We start from the raw sequence: 20512 nt of genomic DNA on the forward strand, positions 1-20512 counted from the left end.
AGTCTGTCTATGTCCTCCTGAAGTCTGCTCCTCTCCTCACTGTTTATTACAGATGTACTTTTTGTTCAGACTGGTAGGAATAGAACCATGCAAGGGCTGTTCTACGGAGCTGGGCAACAGAGGAGAGCAGTGATGGAATGGTCAAGGAGGAATAATGCACCATGGTAATGGTTGCAGAGGATGTTACTTGTGAAGTTGGCTAGGGCCATTTCAGTGTTCTGCAATGGATGGAAAGCAGACTGGAGGGATTGTGGCAAAGATGGAGCTAGGAGGTGACGATGCATCAGATGGTGCTATAGAGTGGATGGATCCAGGGTGGGTTAATATTCTTAACTTTATCTGAAATTGACCAGTTTGCATTGGGTTTTTGGTAGCTGCATCGATATGCATGCAGACTCCGTTCATGGGCAGTCAGATACCACAGGAACCCTTTGTACACAGGAAAACCCACTTAAAATTTGCACAACTCACATCTCCCATCTCATATTGGGTTAATCTGACAATGCATTCAGCATTGTTTGCTTAATCAGTGCGTTGCGTGTCTAGTAAGGAAGGATATAGTTCTGTGTAACGAAGCAGGTCTGGTAAGTGACTGAAGATGGGCAACAATTGGAGTAACAGGAAATTTAGATTCATATTGAACACTGATTTGTTTGTTGCCAGTTTTGTGTCTGCACGCAAAGAAGCCCATCACGTTGTTTGAGTCTCTTAAGCTACTGAGAAATTGGCATATGTAGAATTTCTGTTTGATATGGAATGTACACACTCTCTCAGGGACTGCCCCCACTTGCCTAAGTACTCGGTGCTTAAGTGCAGGTTGGTAAGACCCCATGTATGTGCATGGGTGAATCTGCAGTTTAACTGACTAAAACTGCACAGGTTGCCGATATAGATTACTTGATGTTTTTCACTTATCAGCTGGTTTCATTTGCATTGTATGGATGATGAGTAATGAGAAAAGTGCATTTAAAAAAAAAAAGGGGATATATTAAACTAATCAAACTCATCCTGGTCCGGATGGATTGCATCCGCACATTTTAAAAGAATAAGCCTGAAGGCTTTGTGTCTTAATGCGAGGAGCATTTGTAATAAAGTGGATGAATTGGCTGCACAAATAGAGGTAAACAAATATGATTTGGTTGGGATTACGGAAACGTGGCTCAAGGATGGCCAAGGCTGGGAACTCAACATCCAGGGGTATTCGATATTCAGGAAAGATAGGCAAAAAGGAAAGGGAGGTGGGGTAGCATTACTGGTTAAAGAAGGGATTAACACAATTGTAGGGAAGGATATTAGCTCTGATGATGTGGAATCTGTATGGGTAGAATTGAGAAATACCAAGGGGCAGAAAACGTTAGTGGGAGTGGTATACAGACCTCCAAACAGTAAGGCGGAGGTGGGGGATGGCATTAAAAGGGAAATGAAAGAAGCGTGCAATAAGGGCACAGCAGTCATCATGGGTGACTTTAATCTACATATAGATTGGGCTAACCAAATTAGTAACAATACTGTGGAGGAGGAATTCCTGGATTGTTTATGGGATGGTTTCCTGGACCAATATGTCGAGGAACCAACCAGAGATCAGGCCATCTTAGACTGGGTATTATGTAACGAGAAAGGATTAATTAGTAATCTTGTTGTACGAGGCCCCTTGGGTCGGAGCGATCATAATATGATCGAATTCTTCATTAAGATGGAGAGTGAAGTAGTTGACTCAGAGACTAGGGTCCTAAATTTAAATAAAGGAAACTACGATGGTCTGAGGCGCGAGTTGGGTAGGATTGATTGGGGAATGGCACTCAAAGGGTTGACGGTGGATAGACAATGGCAAACATTCAAAGACCGCATGGATGAACTGCAGAAAATGTTCATCCCAGTTTGGCACAAAAATAAAACAAAAAAGGTGACTAACCGTGGCTAACAAGGGAAATTAGGGATAGCATAAGATCCAAGGAGAGGACATATAAATTGGCCAGAAAAAGCAATAATCCTGAGGATTGGGAGCAATTTAGGATTCAACAAAGGAGGACAAAGGGATTAATTAAGAAGGGGAAAATAGAATATGAGAGTAAGCTTGCAGGGAACATAAAAACTGACTGCAAAAGCTTTTATAGATATGTGAAGAGAAAAAGATTGGTGAAGTCAAGCGTAGGTCCCTTGCAGTCAGAATCAGGGGAATTTATAACGGGGAACAAAGAAATGGCAGACCAACTTAAATACATATTTTGGTTCTGTCTTCACAGAGGAGGACACAAATAACCTCCCAGAGATGCCGGGGAACATAGGGTCTGATGAAAGGGAGGAACTGAAAGAAATCAGTATTTGTAGGGAAATTGATGGGATTGAAGGCCGATAAATCCCCAGGGCCTGATAATCTACATCCTAGGGTACTTAAGGAAGTGGCCCTAGAAATAGTAGATGCATTGCTGATCATCTTCCAACATTCGATGGAATCTGGAACAGTACCCATGGATTGGAGGGTAGCTAATGTTACGCCACTATTTGAAAAAGGTGGTAGAGAGAAAACGGGGAATTGCAGACCGGTAAGCTTGACATCGGTAGTGGGGAAAATGCTAGAGTCCATTATAAAAGATGTAATAGCAGAGCACTTGGAAAACAGTGACAGGATCGGACAAAGTCAACATGGATTCACAAAAGCTAAATCGTGCTTGACTACTGGAGTTTTTTGAGGATGTAGCTGGTAAAATAGATAAAGGAGAACCAGTGGATGTGGTGTATCTGGACTTTCAGAAGGCCTTTGATAAGGTCCCGCATAAGAGATTAGCGTGTAAAGTTAAGGCACATGGGATTGGGGGCAAGGTATTGACTTGGATAGAGAACTGGTTGGCAGACAGAAAGCAAAGAGTTGGAATAAACGGGTCCTTTTCCGAGTGGTAGGCAGTGACTAGTGGGGTACTGCAGGGATCGGTCCTTGGACCCCAGCTATTCACAATATATATTAATGATCTACACAAGGGAACTAGATGTAATATCTCCAAGTTTGCAGACGACACAAAGCTGGGTGGGCATGTGTGCTGTGAGGAGGATGTCGAGAAACTCCAGGATGATTTGGACATGTTGGGTGATTGGGCAGAAACATGGCAGATGCAATATAACGTGGATAAATGTGAGGTGGTCCACTTTGGTGGCAAAAACAGGAAGGCAGATTATTATCTAAATGGCAATAGATTGGGAGAAGGGGAAGTGTAACGAGACCTGGGTGTCCTTGTGCACCAATCGCTGAAGGTAAGCATGCAGGTGCAGCAGGCGGTTAAGAAGGCAAATGGTATGTTGGCCTTTGTAACAAGAGGGTTTGAGTACAGGAACAAGGATGTCTTGCTGCAGTTGTACAGGGCCTTGGTGAGGCCACATATTGAGTATTGTGTGCAGTTTTGGTCGCCTTATCTGAGGAAGGATGTTCTTGCCATGGAAGGAGTGCAGCGAAGATTCACCAGGCTGATACCTGGGATGGCAGGAATGACGTATGAAGAGAGATTGGGTCGATTAGGCTTGTACTCGCTGGAGTTTAGAAGAATGAGAGGGGATCTCATTGAAACTTATAAAATTATGACAGGACTGGACAGACTAGATGCAGGAAGGATGTTCCCGATGGTTGGGGAGTCCAGAACCAGGGGTCACAGTCTAAGGATAAAGGGTAAGCCATTTAGGACAGAAATGAGGAGGAATTTCTTCACCCAGAGAGTGGTGAACCTGTGGAACTCTACTACAGAAGGTGGTGGAGGCCAGTTCATTAAATATATTCAAGAAAGGAGTTGGATATATTTCTTAAGGCTAAAGGGATCCAGGGGTATGGGGAGAAAGCAGGGACCAGGTACTGAATTTGGATGATCAGCCATGGTCGCATTGAATGGCGGAGCAGGCTCGCGGGGCCGAATGGCCTACTCCTACCTTCTATGTTTCTATGTAATCTAGGGAAGAGATAGCAGAGGCATTACTACACATATTTAATAATTCATTAGAAAAAGGTGTAGTGCCAGAGGACTGGCGAATAGCTAACATAATACCTATGTTTAAGAAGGGGGATAGAACATGGCCAGGGAATTACAGTATATCCTTTGTAATCCTATGTAATAAGTGCATTACTTTCTGTTGCCTCATTTATTTTAGTATCGCAAGGCTTATTTGCTGCTCTGCCTACAATAGCCTTGCTTGTAGCTGCAATTTTGTTCAAGATGTGAATTTCTTTTGGAGTTCTAATGGTGCTCCAAGATTTTGCGAGGAAGATAAATTCATGATAGGACTAGAAAGTCAGGTGTGATTGCAGCTCGGGTTTATGTTAGCACCTGTCCTTACCCCAGGACCTGAATTTACTGACCTAGGCTGTCCAACCTGGAATGTTGGATGGTACCTCTCGTCACGACCACTGCTTCACAAAGGAGGCTGTCATTGAGCAATTCCATCTTCTGGAGGCTGGCCTACAGAAAAAACACATGGACAGCTCCTCCCTTGGGTGTGAAAGTCAGTACTGCATCAAACTGTTATGATACCGGATCCTTCCAAGCTGAAATGTCAGCCGTGGCTGAGTTAGATGGTTGTGGGTTTAAGTCCCACTCCAGAGACTTGAGCACAAAAATCTAGGGCGACACTCCAGTGCAGTACTGAGGGAGTGCTGCACTGTCGGAGATGCCGTCTTTCGGATGCGACCCCGTCTGCTCTCAAAGGTGGACGTAAAGGATCCCATGGCACTATTTCAAAGAAGAGCAGGGGAGTTCTCCCCAGTGTCCTGGCCAATATTTATCCCTCAATCAAATCACTACAAAACAGATTATCTGGGTCATTATCGCATTGCTGTTTGTGGGAGCTTGCTGTGCGCAAATTGGCTGCCGTGTTTCCTACAATAGTGACTACACTTCAAAAGTACTTCATTGGCTGTAAAGTGCTTTGGATGTCCTGAGGTTGTGAAAGGAGCTATATAGATGCAAGTCATTCAAGCTACTGCTGGCAACATATGTTAAATGAGTAGTCATCTGTTCAGTTTTGTTGAGCAAGTGAGAGCCCTTGTTTTCAAGGAGAAATGCATTCATTCAAGGTAAAAAGGCATCAGCTCAACAGGGCCCAGAATGTTCCTCCGGTGCCAAGGTTTCTAAGAATGCAGATTATTGAAGATGGGACTCAGCCATACTCTTTGCTCTTCCTTGCCGATGCACTCTGCTTCAATTGGTGCTTGCTCCTCAAGTTTGCTAACATCCTCTGGGATGTTTATAGGTATGCTGATGATTGAAAACTTCATAGGGGGATGTTGTGTAGTGCAGCCTTACTCTGGGCCACTGACAGTACTGAAATGCTGCTATTTCAGGCCTACAATGATTAAAAAAGGGTATTACAGGAACTCTTGTTTAAACAACACCTAAATATCTGGAATTCTCTATTAACCAGCAAAATTCTCACACCGAAAACAACACCTCTAACCGGCAATGCTGCCGAGTCCGAGTCTCCCGAGGTGGCCGAGTTAGTGGGGGTAGTTCTCCAAACTGCCACTACTCGGCTTCTTGGCGCTGTCGGAAGTCGGAACACGTCAATACCCCTGTAACAGGAGTCTGACTCTCCCGCGCTGCCGGTAGTCTCTTCTGATCCACCATTTTACAGGGGTACTGTGCGTCTCCCACGCTGCTGGTAGTCATTGTATTGCATTACCCTCAACTGGCAGTACTGTACTTAATCAACTGTATACTGCACATTTCTTGATTTTTAAAAAAATTTTCTTTGTTAAAAATAGCCTCGGTAGATAACCCTCTCCGTCATCGGCATTTTTGATCAACCGGCAACACGCTGGTCCCGTCGGTGCCGGATACCAAAGAATTTCCTGTAGAAAGCTAGCTCTCCTGTTGCATCTTCAAATAGAGCTTGCATTTCAAAATACTTTTTTCGTGATCTTTGTGTGGTTATGTATGTCTGAGTGCTGAGAAGGAGGAACAAGACACAAGCAAGTTGGTACTCAGCCTGAGCTTGTCAACCCTGCTGTTTCACCTTTTCCTATTTTCTTCATGCTCTGATGTGGCTTCCTCTAAGGAAGTTGGCGTCTGACTTGTGCCTCTCTCCATCTGGGACCCTTGAATTTTGTGCCATCTTGTATAAGCAGAAACCTGAGATGTCAAAGGAACACATGAGCAGTAGTCTGTGTTTCAGTGAACAAACAGCTAAGTTGTGTTAGTGATTTGATGTGTAAAGCTCTTGGACGATATGTGACGTGCTGTAAATTGCATGTTGCATCTTGAATGTGTCTTCTCCTGAAGTATGCGCGTGCATGCGATGCAGTTTTGTAAAAAAAGGTTGCGTGAGGGCTTGCTATGAGTGAGCAGTACATGTGAAACAAATTGGCAATATTTTTTGTGGTGCAATCTTGTGCTTTTGACCTGGTAAATTGTACGGTTGTGTAGTCTTACTTTGCCACATTCTTTAAAGTGTGCCGTCTTCTACTTCTACTTCTGTTCCTAGCCCCACAGGTCTTTACAGATTGCCAGCAATGCCATTGTGAAACACGCGATTTAAAAAAATGAAAAATCAACCCTACTCGTGATCCCACTCTGATCATGATTTTTTTTGGCTATGTTAATCTTTGTCACCGCCTCCTGATTAGCTGCTGGGGACACGTGGGTTGGGTCGGGTTCTCAACGGACGGTCCACGGCCCCTGAGGGGTCTGCAAGAGGGTTTCAAGGGGTCCGCTCTGCACTGCCCTGTCATGCGCTGTAAATGGGTCGAACTGCACTCCCTGAAATACAGAGAACGAACCAGAAGGTTTACAACCAGTCAGGAGGATTCCTGATTCTTGCGCAGTAAGCAGGCGCACAGAAGCAGAACAGCCACAAAAGGTGCAACAATTGTGCTTTCATCAGATAGATCTGTACAATCTCAATATCAATGAAGCCATTTGGTTTTTAATTGATCCCTATCAATTTCCGAGCAAGTCTACGCTGCACATACTTTGAAATTAAACTGATATTAATTTTAAAAACTCTCTTCCACTTGCAAAAATTCCTCTCTCTGTACACTCTTGCAAACCTTGTAAGATTTAGTTTCCCTGAAAACAAGTATACCAAAATAATTTGCTGCCCTTTAGCAGCCATGAAGATTCAGTTTCCGGTGCGCTGGATGCTGGAGGGGCTGTGGTGCTCAGGGACTCTGTGCATTATAACACGCATGGGGAGCGCTGCGACTGAGCAAGAAAGTTTGTTTTCTTCAACATACCTCGGATCCAGTACCAGAATCCATGGGTTCAGATTGTTATGTTCAAAACCCTGACACTGTCACCATTTCTAACATTTTATTTGGGTGATGGTGATCAAGTCTTGGTTGATGTAGAAGGAAAGAACCATAAAGAAATTGTTGAACATGTGAAGGAAATCCTGGGAAAGAACTGAGCGTTACTGCAGGTGAATGAGCAAGCACAGAAGGAGCATTCACACCCTGCACACTTTGGGCCCAAGAAGTACTGTCTGCGGGAGTGCATGTGTGAAGTGGAAGGGCAGGTTCCCTGCCCAGGTCTGGTACGTTTACCCAAGGAAATGACTGGGAAGTACAGGAAACTTTTTTTTTTATCCGACACCGGCGTGGTGCCGGTTGATCAAAAAGTCCGGATTACAGAGAGGAATACTTACCAAGGTATGAGAGCCCCGTACACGGCCACAGGTGCAGGAGGCCCGGTTACACGGCCACAGATCCAGGAGTCCCTGCTTACACGGCCACAGATCCAGGAACCCCGGTTATACGGCCACTAATCTATAGTAAAACTTACCTGAACCTACTCCTGAATTTTGCCGGTTAAGAGAGATTTCCGGATATTTAGGTGCCGGTTAAAAGAGAGTTTCCTGTATTGGGCTGCCCTGTGAGCAGGGACTGTGTAAATAAAGCTTTTAGCAAGAAAAAACACTGGACTCGGTAACAGTAAGAATTTAACAAACCAGGAGACATTTACATTGAAAAACGATTACCCACTGGTTTTATATAATTTCATAATTAAATGTAATCTATAAAATCACAAATGAAGCAAATTCATTAAAATCTGCGGGGACACCTTATCGAGCTGAGCACAGCTACGTAAGAAATGTAATGTTTCCTAAATTAATTTTAGACAACATAAAAAATTCTCTCCAACCCTTGAGATTTTGTACCAACTGTAATCCTGTCCAGTATACAGTGCAATTGTGGGGGGTCATTTATGCTTAATGAATTAGCACTGATATTCATGTTAGCTGTTAGCTGATGTTATACTGTATTATAAGAATTTGTCAATTCTTGGCAATTGTTGCTCAGCAGCAGCAACAAGTTTCACAATAAGTAAAACAAAAATAATATGTTTAATTGTTTAACTTTTTTATACAGAAAAAATACTTGTGTTACTGGGGTCCGCAGAATTTTTATACCACAGGAGGGGGGCTTAAGAATCTAAAAGGTTGAGAGGTTAAAATCCTAATTTAGATTATATATTTTTTAAATAGTCTGTATAATTTGCCAAGAATATTATTGGCCGTTCTCATAATGCTTTAATGCAGAAATAATATTTCTTTTTCAGGTTAACAATTGAGGTGTTTTTGATAGAATTCAGACCACTTTTATTTTTTTTTTAAATTAAATAAAAGTGGACAGAAAACCTGTTAAAAGCATTGTTCCTAAATGTATGGCCTGTATTTATTTTTACAGCCTATGTAAATTTATCTGATAACAGTTAAGAACAGTATGTAGTACCAGAATGATTTTGGATTCTGATTTTTAATGCTCATTATTCTTTGGGGGGTGGGAATTGCATTTCAAATGGTAACAGAAATTTGCAATTTTGTAGTGACAGATTCCACGCGCGCTTGTACAATGGTTTACAATTCCAATCAGCTCACAAGTTACCTTATTTAACTTCAGAAATAATTGCGACAAAAATTTAAATGTCCCAGTCCAAGTGGAATCATTAAAATTTGGCAGCAAAACTCTCCACCATCTAGGTGTGCAAAGTACAGGAAGGTGTTCTCCTGAAATTTGAAGCGTCTTTGCCCACACTCCGGCCATGTAATAATCCTTGCAATTTAACCTAAAATATATCCAGCATTTGCCACATATTTTTCAGATGCAGTAATATAGTTTTTGTAAAGAGCTGTGACCCGTTGGAGATTAAATAAAGCCGTTAAATAGGTTTATAAATGAATTGTCAATTTATATTGGTTTATGTTCGGGGAAAAAAATAGCAACTCATTTCATACCAAATCTCATGAGTTTTAGGAGTTTGTTTAATGATTTATGAGATAGTGGTGTTGGCATTACTGTATTGCTGAGCCTGGCTGCCCATGATGCACTGCTGTCCTCTGATGATGGTGATCCTCCTTGCACCCATCTCGTACAACAGTATGTCCATTTTAAATAACAGAAAATGCTGGAAATACTCAGCAGGCCAGGCAGCATCCGCGGAGAGAGAAACTGTTATGTCCATTTTGCTGGCTGTAATATGGGGTCGGATGCTGTACCCATGTGTCACTTACACAAAATCTCTTCTGTATCTCCACATTGGGTTTACTGTTACTTCATTTTTATTTGGCAGTTCTTTCCCCTTTCCTTTCCCAAAAGATTGGCAAATATTTAAGAACCTTTTTGAAAGCTTGAACAATTACTTTTCTCATATGTAGTCACTTAGTGTTGCATGGGAATGTAACAATCTTTCAATTTGAGCTGTTTGCCATATTTTTTGCATCCTTCTTAAGCTAGTTCTTGCCACAAGGCCAAATCTGTGCTGGGAGCTCATGCTAATCATTCAAATTAGCTGACTGGAAAATTGGGGGCAGTAAGTTCCTTGCATTTCTGGTTGCCTTTGTGCTGGCAGCTTGCCATTTCCTGCTACACTTTGCCAGGATTGCAAATTGGTGCATAATCTGGGATGAAACTAGTGAACATTTTAAGGGCCGTCGACATGGATTTGCAAAGGGAAATCTGACTAACTTAATTGAAATTGAAGTCACCGGAAATGTGAGGGATGTATACGTGGATTTTCAGAAGGTGCATATAAAATGTTTGTTGCAAAAATTAAGGAACATAGTATTGAAGGGAATGGAACTGCATTGTAGAGAGATGGCTAAAAGGACAGATAGTAGGAATAAATAGTTGTTTTGGGGATGATATGGTTACTGCGGGTGCAGATACATGGTTCTTTAAAGGTGGGAGTGCAGGTAGAAAAGGTGAATAGGATTCTGAGTTAAATATTGATAGAATCATAAGAGGTGGGTATAGAATTAGAGATGGTTATATTCAAAGAGAGAGTATTAAATGGGTTACTGAAACTTAATGTAGATAAATCACTGGGGATCTGAGGTTTACATATAAAGATTGTGAGGGGAGATTGGGGACAACAACAACCTGCATTTATAGCGTGCCATTAATGTAGTAAAACGTCTACTCCCAAGGTGTTTTACAGGAGCAATTTAGGACAGGTGAACAAAAGCTTGTTCAGGTAAGTTTGATGGAGCATCTTAAAGGAAGAGAAAGAGATGCAGAGGTTTAGGGAGGAAATTCCAGTGCGTGGGGCCTAGACAGCTGAAGGCACGGCTGTCACTGGCTGGGTGAAGGAAATCGGGGATGCACAAGAGGCCAGAATTGGAGGAACGCAGAGTTCGTGGAGGTTTGTAGGGCTGGAGGAGGCTAGAGATGGGGAGGGCCGAGGCCACGGGGGGATTTTAACACCGTGTTAAGAATTTTAAATTTGAGGTTTTGCTGGACTGCAAGCCAGCGTAGGTCAGCGAGCACAGGATGATGGGATATGGGCAGCAGTGGTTTGAATGAGCTCAAGTTTACAGAAGGGAGGTCGGCTGGCTGGCCAGCCAGCCGGCTGTCCAGGAGAGTATTGGAATAGTCGAGTCTGGAGGTAATAAAGACATGGATGAGGGTTTCAGCAGCAGATGGACTGAGGCAGGCATGAAGATGGGCGATATTAGAGGTGGAAGTAGGCCATCTGATGGAGAGGGCAAATAGTGGAGAGTCTAACTAATTTTGTGGGACGTATAATTAAGGGAAATGTGGCCACAGGAATAAAGATATGGGGGGATATTTTGGCCAAAGGGTGAAAACAGGCGCTAAATGGATGCTGTGCAAAAGTCCGGATAGAGCGTGCAATTTTTGGGTTAATTGATTATCATGATTTGAACTTGCAGGTTTAGCACTCAAGCACTGATTTAGATGCAATTTCCATGGAGCAGTATATGTGGGCTCCTTGCACCCACTTCCACTGAAGGTGTGGAGTGCTCTAGCTGACACACAGCGGCAGGTTTCAGGTTGGCTCAGGGACCGAAGGAGTGTGGGTGCACAGGTTATCAGATGCAGCACTGGAGGTCCAGGTGGAGGAGGTCCAGCAGAGGAGGAATGTCCTGTACCTGCAGGGGGGGATTCCCTTTCTCCTGGTTACTCCTAAGGTGGAGTAGCACAGCACTGGCTCTTTTTAGGTGAATTTCTGTAATGTTGCTCGAGTGTTGATGAAGTCTTGACAAAGTGTCACGGAAAGTCTCCAGAGGTACAAAGTGTTTCAGAGGTCCTCTTCACAGCTCCAGCAGCAATGACCATGAAATGGTGAGGATCCCTTTTAACTGGTGAGTATCACTTTGAAAGTAGCACTTGAAATCAACATCAATGCTGTGTTTACTCCCAATCTGCTGCTCACTGTTAGGAGAGGGTGTTAGTTGAAGCGCTAGCCACCAACATGCCGTGCAGCCTCTTTAATGAACGCTAGCAGGCATTTTAAGTGGAAATCAACTTTTTAACTAGCTTACAGGTGGCTGTTTCTAGTGCTGGTTTCAACTCCTTTACCAAGATGGCGCCTTGCGCTAAACTGGCGTTTCAACTTAAGATCCCATCTTGGTCACCTCTTTACTGCCTAAAGTATTTGGTGAAAATCGCCCCCATGGTTGGCAGGCAGAAAGCAAAGACTGGAGGTAAAAGGAAGTTTCTCAGACGGGAAAGATGTAGTGACTGGTGTTCCACATGGGTCCTTGTTGGGGCTATTGTTCTATTAATATAATGAGGGAACAATCTTGACATTTTGCTGATAGCAAATGGACAGAAAATTATGATTTGTAAAAGCCTTCAGGAAAATGTGCAGCAATACATTGGAGACGAGGAGCAGAGAGACTTTTGTTGTGCAAATATACAAGTAACTAAAGATGCCAACACAAATAGATAAAACCATTAAAAGCCAAACCAAATGTTTTATCTAAAGTCATAGAACACAAAAGCAACAAAACAACTTGCATTTGTATGGCACCTTTAACATTAAAGTACATCCCAAGTGCTTCAGAGGTGTAATCAAAAATGGGATACCGAGCCCAGGGAGATAGAGGGCTGACTAAAAGTTTGGTCAGAGGTGTTTTTTAAGGACGGTCTTAAAGTATTGAAGAGGTAGAGGGGCTTAGGGAGGGAATTCCAGAGTGTGGGGTCTACGTGACTAAAGTCACAGCCACCAATGGCAGTGAGAAGGGAGGGGTTATTGCACAAAAGGCCAGAGTCAGTGGAAGAGTTTTTTTTGTGGAGGGAGTGGTTAGAGATGTAGAGGGGTGAGGCCATGAATATAAGGATGAGAATTTTAAATTTTGGGGCACTGGGAGCCCATGTAGGTTAGCAATGACGGGTGATAAGCGAATGGGACCTGGTGTGGGATGGGATAGGATACAGGTAGCAGAACTTTTGGTGAAAGTTTAGAGGGTGGAGGATGGTAGGCCAGCCAGGAGAAAATTGGAATGGTTGAGCCTGCTGGTGACAAAATACATGAATGATGGTTTTAATGGCAGATGGGCTGAGGTAGGCTGGAGGTGGCTGATGTTAAGGAGGTGGAAGTTAAGTGATCATTGTTCTGGAGAGGATATGGGGGTAGAAGCTCAGTTGGGAGTTGAATAGGATGCCAAGGTTGCAAGTGTCTGGTTCAGCCTAAAACTGTGCCAAGGGAGAGGGATAGAATCAGCAGGGGTTTGATGTATATGGTGGGGGCTGGAGATGATGGATTCAGTCTTGCTGATGTTTGTTTATTGGAGGAAACTGAAGCTCATTCAAGACTGGATGTCTCCCAAGCAATCTTGACAACAAGGAGGCAGTAGAGGGGTCCGGAAGGTTGGTGTAGAGGTAGAGTTGGGTGTTAGTCATCATAGTTATACAGCACAGAAAGAGGCCCTTCGGCCCACCGTGTCTGTGCCGGTCATCAAGCCCTATCTATTCTAATCCCTTTTTCCAGCACTTGGTCCGTAGCCTTGTATGCTATGGCTTTTCAAGTGCTCATCTAAATGCTTCTTGAATGTTGAGGGTTCCTGCCTCTACCACCCTTTCAGGCAGTGAGTTCCAGATTCCAACCACCCTCGGTGAAAAAGTTTTTCCTCAAATCCCCTCTAAACCTCCTGCCCCTTATCTTGAAACTATACCCCCTGGTTATTGACCCCTCTACTAAGGGGGAAAGTTCCTTTCTATCTACCTTATCTATGCCCTCATAATTTTGTACACCTCAATCAGGTCCCCCCTCAGCCTTCTCTGCTCTAAGGAAAACAACCCCAGCCTGTTCAGTCTCTCTTCATAGCTGAAACGCTTCAGGTAACATCCTGGTGAATCTCCTGCACCCTCTCTAATGCAATCACATCCTTCCTATAGTGTGGCAACCAGAACTGCACACAGTATTCCAGTTGTGGCCTAACTAGAGTTTTGTGCAGCTCCATCATAACCTCCCTGCTCTTGCCTTCATTAGCTGAGGCATAGAATATAAGTATCCCAAATGCCTTCTTAACCACCTTATCTACCTGTCCTGCCCTCAGGGATCTATGTACATGCACACTGAGGTCCCTCTGATCCTCTGTCCTTCCTAGGGTCCTACCATTCATTGTGTATTCCCTTGCCTTGTTAGTCCTCCCAAAATGCATCACCCCACACTTTTCAGGGTTAAACTCCATTTGCCACTGTTCTGCCCATCTGACCAACCCGCCAAATCGTCCTGTAGCCTGAGGCTTCCCTCCTCGCTATTTACCACTCCACCAATTTTTGTGTCATCTGCGAACTTGCTGATCATACCTCCTACATTCATATCTAAATCGTTAATGTACACTGCAAACAGCAAAGGACCCAGCACCGATCCCTGCGGTGCACCACTGGACACAGGCTTCCAGTCACAAAAGCAGCCTTTGACCATCACCCTCTGCCTCCTGCCACTAAGCCAATTTTAGATCCAATGTGCCAAATTGCCCTGGATCCCATGGGCTCTTACCTTCTTGACCAGTTTCCCATGTGGGACTTTGTCAAAAGCCTTACTGAAGTCCATGTAGATTACATCAACTGCATTACCCTCATCCACCTACCTAGTCACCCTCTTGAAAAATTCAATCAAATAGGTTAGACATGATCTGCCCCTGACAAAGCCATGCTGACTATCCTTGATTAATCCTTGCCTCTCCAAGTGGAGACTAATTTTGTCCCTCAGAATTTTTTCCAATAATTTCCCTACCACTGATGTTAGGCTGTAAACACTTAGAAGCTGACCCCACATATCCTGTGGATGTTGCCAACGAGCAACATGTAGATGAGGGAGGGTGGCCAAAGATAGATCTTCGATAGACTCCCGAGATAATGGTGCGGGGCAGGAAGAGAAGTCGTTGCTGGAGTTGCCCTGGCTGCGATCAGATATGTAAGAGTGGAGCCGAATGATTGTCTCGTAGCAGTGGACAATAATACCAATTATTGTAGAGTTGTGAGGGACTGAGGTACCTATAAAGAGGAAGTTATTAATTTAAGCTCGAGTTGGTGTAACAGCTGCAGCTATTTGCCCAACTTTGGCAACACTAGAGAGAATAGTTTTATTTGTCATATATATTGCTGCTATTCCAACTAATGTTTCTAGTATATATTTCTCTGCAGTTTTAAGCTTAATATTTCTATAGTCTTTCAGTAATGCTCTAATATGCCATGTTATTATGCTGGAACATGTTATGGGATATTATTTGCAGCTAGGGTTGATAGTGACATTTCTTATAGTGATGATTAGTTCGCTTCTTCAGATACAAAATGTCCAGTTAAATACTCCAGAATCAGGCCATTACATCAATAACTTTCATCAGTTAATAAAAACAAGTCTGCGGTGTAGGCTAGATTTTCTGACTGTGGGGCATCTCCTATGGGGTGAGATTTTTGCCTGCTATGAAGATTCTCCCTCCCCTGACTCCAGCTGACTTTCTGATCCCTGGGTTACCCCAGCTGGGAGGTTGCGCTAGGCTGGGAACATTGACTTGCTGCAGCAGGGGTGGGGGGGGAGGGAGGGAGAGGAGGAGGTGAAGGGGTGGATGGCAGAAGAGCTGCCTGAAGAATATTTTTTAAAATTTGAATTCAGCAACATTTCTCCTGCTGCCGCTGGGGCACATGTGCATGGTTGCACTTTTGAGAGCGCTTGCACAGGCCTCGTCGATTGACCCACCCCCAATGACCCCTCTACTGATCTTTGAATGTTGAATGCTGAAACTTGACAAGTAGCTTCTGCGTTCAGCATTCAAACTGGGCAAATGATGGAAAATATGGCAGAGGTTGTGTTTTCCTCATTTTCTTATCATCTGCATGTGATTGTCCACATACTGATTAATACAACGGTACTGCAGTTTGAAAAAGGGAAGAGGCGGAGATACGGTGGAATGTTTCAAAACATTCTGCCACAGGCGCACCAGAAAGCTAGCAGAATGGGGCTGGATTGTCTTGACCATCGTGTTCTAGAAGTGAAGAGAGCAAGAATCATTTTCTTTGTATAATTGCTATGATTTGTAGCACGAGTGATAATCTAATTGTGTAAATAGCACTTGGCTGAATGCTTTGAACGCCATCCCTGATCCCGTCTAAGTTATTTGCGCCCAGTGTTAGTTATCTGTCTGAATTATTTATTAATGCTAGCTGAAAATCAATATAAAGCACCTGGTTATCATTTGCAACTCTGCACAGTTAAATTTATTTACATAAGATCACTTGTTGAGTTATATCACATTTAATTTCTTTATGCAGTATTGAGTGTCTGAGGCTAAACCAGACTGTTTGCAACCTTGGTGTCCTATTTAACCCCAAGATGAGCTTCTGACCCCATATCTTCTCCATCACCAAGACCACCTACATCCACCTCTAACATCGCCTGCCTCTGCCTCAGCTCATCTGCTGAAACCCTTATCTGTGCCTTTGTTATCTCTAGACTTAACTATTCTAATGCTTCTGGCCGGTCACCCACCTTGCACCCTCCGTAAACTTGAGCTCATCCAAAACTCTGTCCGTATCCTAACTCGCACCAAGTCCCGTTCACCATCATCCCTGTGCTCGCTGACCTACATTGGCTCCTGGTCTGGCAAAGCTGCTTTCTAAATTCTCATCCTTGTTTTCAAATCCCTCCATGGCCTTGCCCTTCCCTATCTCTATAACCTTCTATGCACCTCCAATTCTGGCCTCTTGCGCATTCTTGATTTTCTTCACTCCACCATTGGCAGCCGTGGTTTCAGCTGCCTAAGCCCCACGCTCTGTCTTCTCCTTTAAGACGCTCCTTAAAACCTACCTCTGTCCGAATATCTCTGTGGCTCAGTGTCAAATTTTGTTTGATAACAGTCCTGTGATCAGCCCTGGGATGTTTAACTACGTTAAAGGAGTTATATAAATGCAAGTAATTTCTGTTTCAATGTCCTTCGAGCTGCTCTTTTGAAATAGTGAGCTGTATTGGCTTTCTGGCCTTACTATGGTAAACTGCATCCCATTATGGGAAAAAAATTTCCATCTGAAGGCACAGAACAACAAAGGCTGTTGTAAGTGTTAACCTAAAGTGAGCAAGTGCTTTTACTTGTGACCTAATACTGAAAAGTTACCAACTAATCTTAAATGTAATGTAGTACCTGCACTGAAGTGTTAGAAACAACATAGAATTGCCATGATTTGGAACTGAAACAGAAACAAGAGCATTTTCTCAAATTGTTCATTACTAGTAAAAACACATGAAGGATTTAAAAAAAAAATCAGGTATGCACAGAAAATACCCAGCTTTCTTGATCTACATTCAGCTTGGAATCCAGACATGTCAGTACGGACATTGATAAGATGTGCATATGTAATGTCTGATTCTGTGGTTAATGGCCAGACATTTGTGTTCCAAATTATCATTGACAATTAGATTATTGCAGCAACAGTTCAGTCTAAGGGCTGGTACCTATAAAATTTCTAATGTATTCCAATAGTTACGAGTGCTGCAGTGTGTAGCTCCAATATCTTTTGTTCTGGCATGTTTTCAAACATGACCGGCCGGTCAAGTCATCTGGCACAGATTAAAGAACCAGCTCATCTTGGAATGGTGGTTTTGATTGACCGTGGTATCTTTGGTGACAACATGGATCAGATCTGTGAGGGGCTGGGTGATTGCCTGTAGCCCTTCTATGGCCAGAAGTTTCCAGTGTGGGCAAATCTGGGATTGTGGGTGTCAAAGTTACCAGTTAGTCTATAGCCGGCAGGGGTATTCCAAATCCACAGCAGTATTGCAGTCTGCAGATCTCTTGTTACATACGAACAATGCCGGACAGAAAAAAACCCTCTGGTTGTGTGTCCTGTGTTGACTATGATAAATTCTAGTGGTGGGAAAAATAGCATCCATTCAGAATACACCCAATATGTGGAATGAACATCTTGATTTATACAAATGAACTTTTTCTCAGTTCTTCACAAGTAGAGAATTGTGATGGCTAGTGTAAGGAGGTGGCAGTATTTTTCTCATTGAAAATACTCACTAGTTTATTAAATGCCAGTGTTTATTTTTGGTCGCAAAATTGTAACTAATTGGTGAAACCTGTTGAAGGGGTTGGTATATTGTTGCAACAAAATTCAAAGTATCAAGTTAAAAAGGTTAAATTACGAGGATAATTTGTATAGGCTAGGCTTGTATTCCCTTGAATATAGAACTTTAAGGGGTGATCTAATTGAGGTGTTCTAAGATGATCAAAGGATTTGATGGGGTAGATAGAGAAGCTATTTTCTTTGGGAGAGTGCATAACCGTAAAATTTGAATGTTTTTTCTTTGTTTCCCGCCCGGCAGCTGGCCAGTTGTCAGGTGCGAAGGCCTGCAGTTGTAGGCCGCAGCCGAGGACTGGAGAGGAGGGAGGGAGAGATCGTGGGGGTGGGGCGATAGAGGGGAAAGATACGAGATTGTGGAGGAGAGGAGATTGCGGGAGAGCTGAAGTTCGGATCATGGGGAGGGAGGCAGATCATGGCAGGTAAACTTTGGGGAGCTGCTCTTAACTCACAAGCAGTGAAAAGCACTTGCCTGCTGGATCCAGCAGTTCTTGCCTTATTTCAGCAGCCTGGTTTCCCTGAGATCTGGGAATTCTGCCCCACAGCCGTTAAATCTACATGGCTGCTGAAATCTGAGGCACATAACCTCAATAAATATTCTAATTCCTGACCCCTTCTAGAGCAGGTTACTCACCTGACTCCCAGCCCATCCCGGTTAAACCAAAAGCAGGCGTATTGTGGTGGGTTGGGTTTGGGTTTCCCATTTTAAAGAATTTAACCCCCCCCCCCCCCCCACCCCCCCCAGTCCGTCCTGGCAAGGGGGGCGGGGTGCTGGTGGGGGGGTTAAAATTCCTCCCACTGTATTTGAACCTTTTTTTGACACTTAATGTCAAATGTATTCAAAACTGCTTTCTTGTCATAAACTTCCTTTTGGGCTATGATAACTGCTGTTCAGTTAGTTAATGGGCCTTACACACCTTGTTCCAAAAAGAAATAGTTTGTTTAGAAAGTTCACATTCTGTATAGAAGAATGGGGAGTATTTGCCAATCGAAGCAGGTTGGTATACCTAATAGTCATAGGCTGCGATTTTGCTGGCTCTGAGGGTGGGTTTGGATGTGGGTCATAGGTTAAAATCGTTTTGATTGATGGCGGGTTGCGATCCCGCTGTCAACCCGCCTCCAAACAGCTTTCCCAAGTGTCGGGTCCCCGATTTGCGAATGGACCCGACACCTAGCGGCGGGAAGCGAATTAAAGGCACTTACCTACCTCTTAACAGGTACTTGCTAGTAGTTGTCAGCCTATTTTTGAATTTTGCCGCTTCTGGCTCGGGTTTCCTGACGTCCGGACACTACACCAGGTGTGAGTCTGCTATAATGTTTCTGAATTGATGACAGCTGCAGAAGTGGTGTGAAGGGTCCGATGTTGCCCATGGTATGTCTCAGAGGAAAGAAAATGTTGGGTACTGCATTTTTAATACATTTACACATTTCTTTAGGTTACAAGTTTTTAAATCCATGCCCAGTGACACCTCATTGGCAGAACTTCTCTCACCAGTGACAGATCGCTTCTGTCACCTCACCTGCAGATGCCATCTATTCCAGCCTAGGGAGGGAGTCATTGGAGAGCCTAGGTGCAAGAGTTCACCTTTGTGCAGTGATTGTAGCACCTCAATGCTGTCAAACACTGAGAAATCAACTGTCAAAATAAAATTGTGCGTGGTCCCTTTAAGGAAACTGGCAGATGACGCGTCATCAAATGATGCCATCTGACCCGTTTCCTGTTAATTGGCCGGCTGGCAAGCCCACAGGGCGGGCTTAACGAGATCAATCAAGGCAAAATCACGTCTGTGGAGCAGATTCAGCTGGGGGCGGGACTGGAAGCCGGAAACCACCGAAGCCGCACCCAACCCGCCTCCATCAATAAAATCGCGGCCATAGAGTCATAACGGCACAGAAGGAGGCCATTTGACCCCTCGAGTCGGTGCCGGCTCTCTGCAGAACAATCCAGTCAGTCCCATTCCCCTGCTCTATCCCTGTAGCCCTGCAAGTTTATTTCCCTCAAGTGCCTATCCAGTCTCCCCTTGAAAACATTGAGTGTCTCCTCTTCCACCACTTCCATCGGCAGCAAATTCCAGGTCATCACCACTTGCTGCGTAAAAAAATGTTTTTCCTCACGTCCCCCCTGTATCTCTTGCCCAAAATCTTACTCTGTGTCCCCTAGTCCTTGTACCATCAACTACTGGGAACTTTCCCCGTCTAGCCTATCCAAACCCGTCATAATCTTGTACACCTCTATCAAATCACCCCTCAACCTCCTTTGCTCTAACGAAAACAAATCCAGCTTCTCCAACCTGTCCTGGTAGCTAAGATCCCCCATCCCCAGAACCATTCTGGTAAATCTCTGCGCCCTCGCAAGGGCCTTCACATCCTTCCTAAAGTGTGGTGACCAGAACTGGAAGCAATACTCCAGTTGTGGCCTAACCAGTGCTTTATAAAGGTTCAGCATAACTTCTCTACTTTTGTAATGAGACAGGATTAATTAAAAATGCCCTAGTAAAGGATCCCCTTGGAATGAGTGACCATAACATGGTTGAATTCCATATTCAATTAGAGGGTGAGAAGGTTGGATCTCAAACAAGCGTGCTAAGCTTGAATAAAGGAGACTATGAAGGTATGAGAGCGGAATTGAGTAGAGTGGATTGGGAAAATAGATTAAAGGGTAAGACGATACATGATCAGTGGTGTACATTTAAGGAGTTATTTTACAACTTC

At 43.8% G+C, this 20512-nt stretch overlaps 1 protein-coding gene and 1 pseudogene across 3 annotated transcripts in view; both read left to right on the forward strand.

Moving 5' to 3' along the window:
• dazl (deleted in azoospermia-like) overlaps window positions 1–20512 on the forward strand; it is a 147911-nt gene that overhangs the window by 4011 nt on the left and 123388 nt on the right. The window lies entirely within an intron of this gene.
• Window positions 5036–8543, forward strand: LOC147117225 (small ribosomal subunit protein mS25 pseudogene; annotated as a pseudogene).

This window comes from Somniosus microcephalus, chromosome 5 (genome assembly GCF_052327205.1).
Source record: "Somniosus microcephalus isolate GS21.2 chromosome 5, FLI_Smic_1.0, whole genome shotgun sequence".
Classification (NCBI taxonomy): Eukaryota; Metazoa; Chordata; class Chondrichthyes; order Squaliformes; family Somniosidae; genus Somniosus; species Somniosus microcephalus.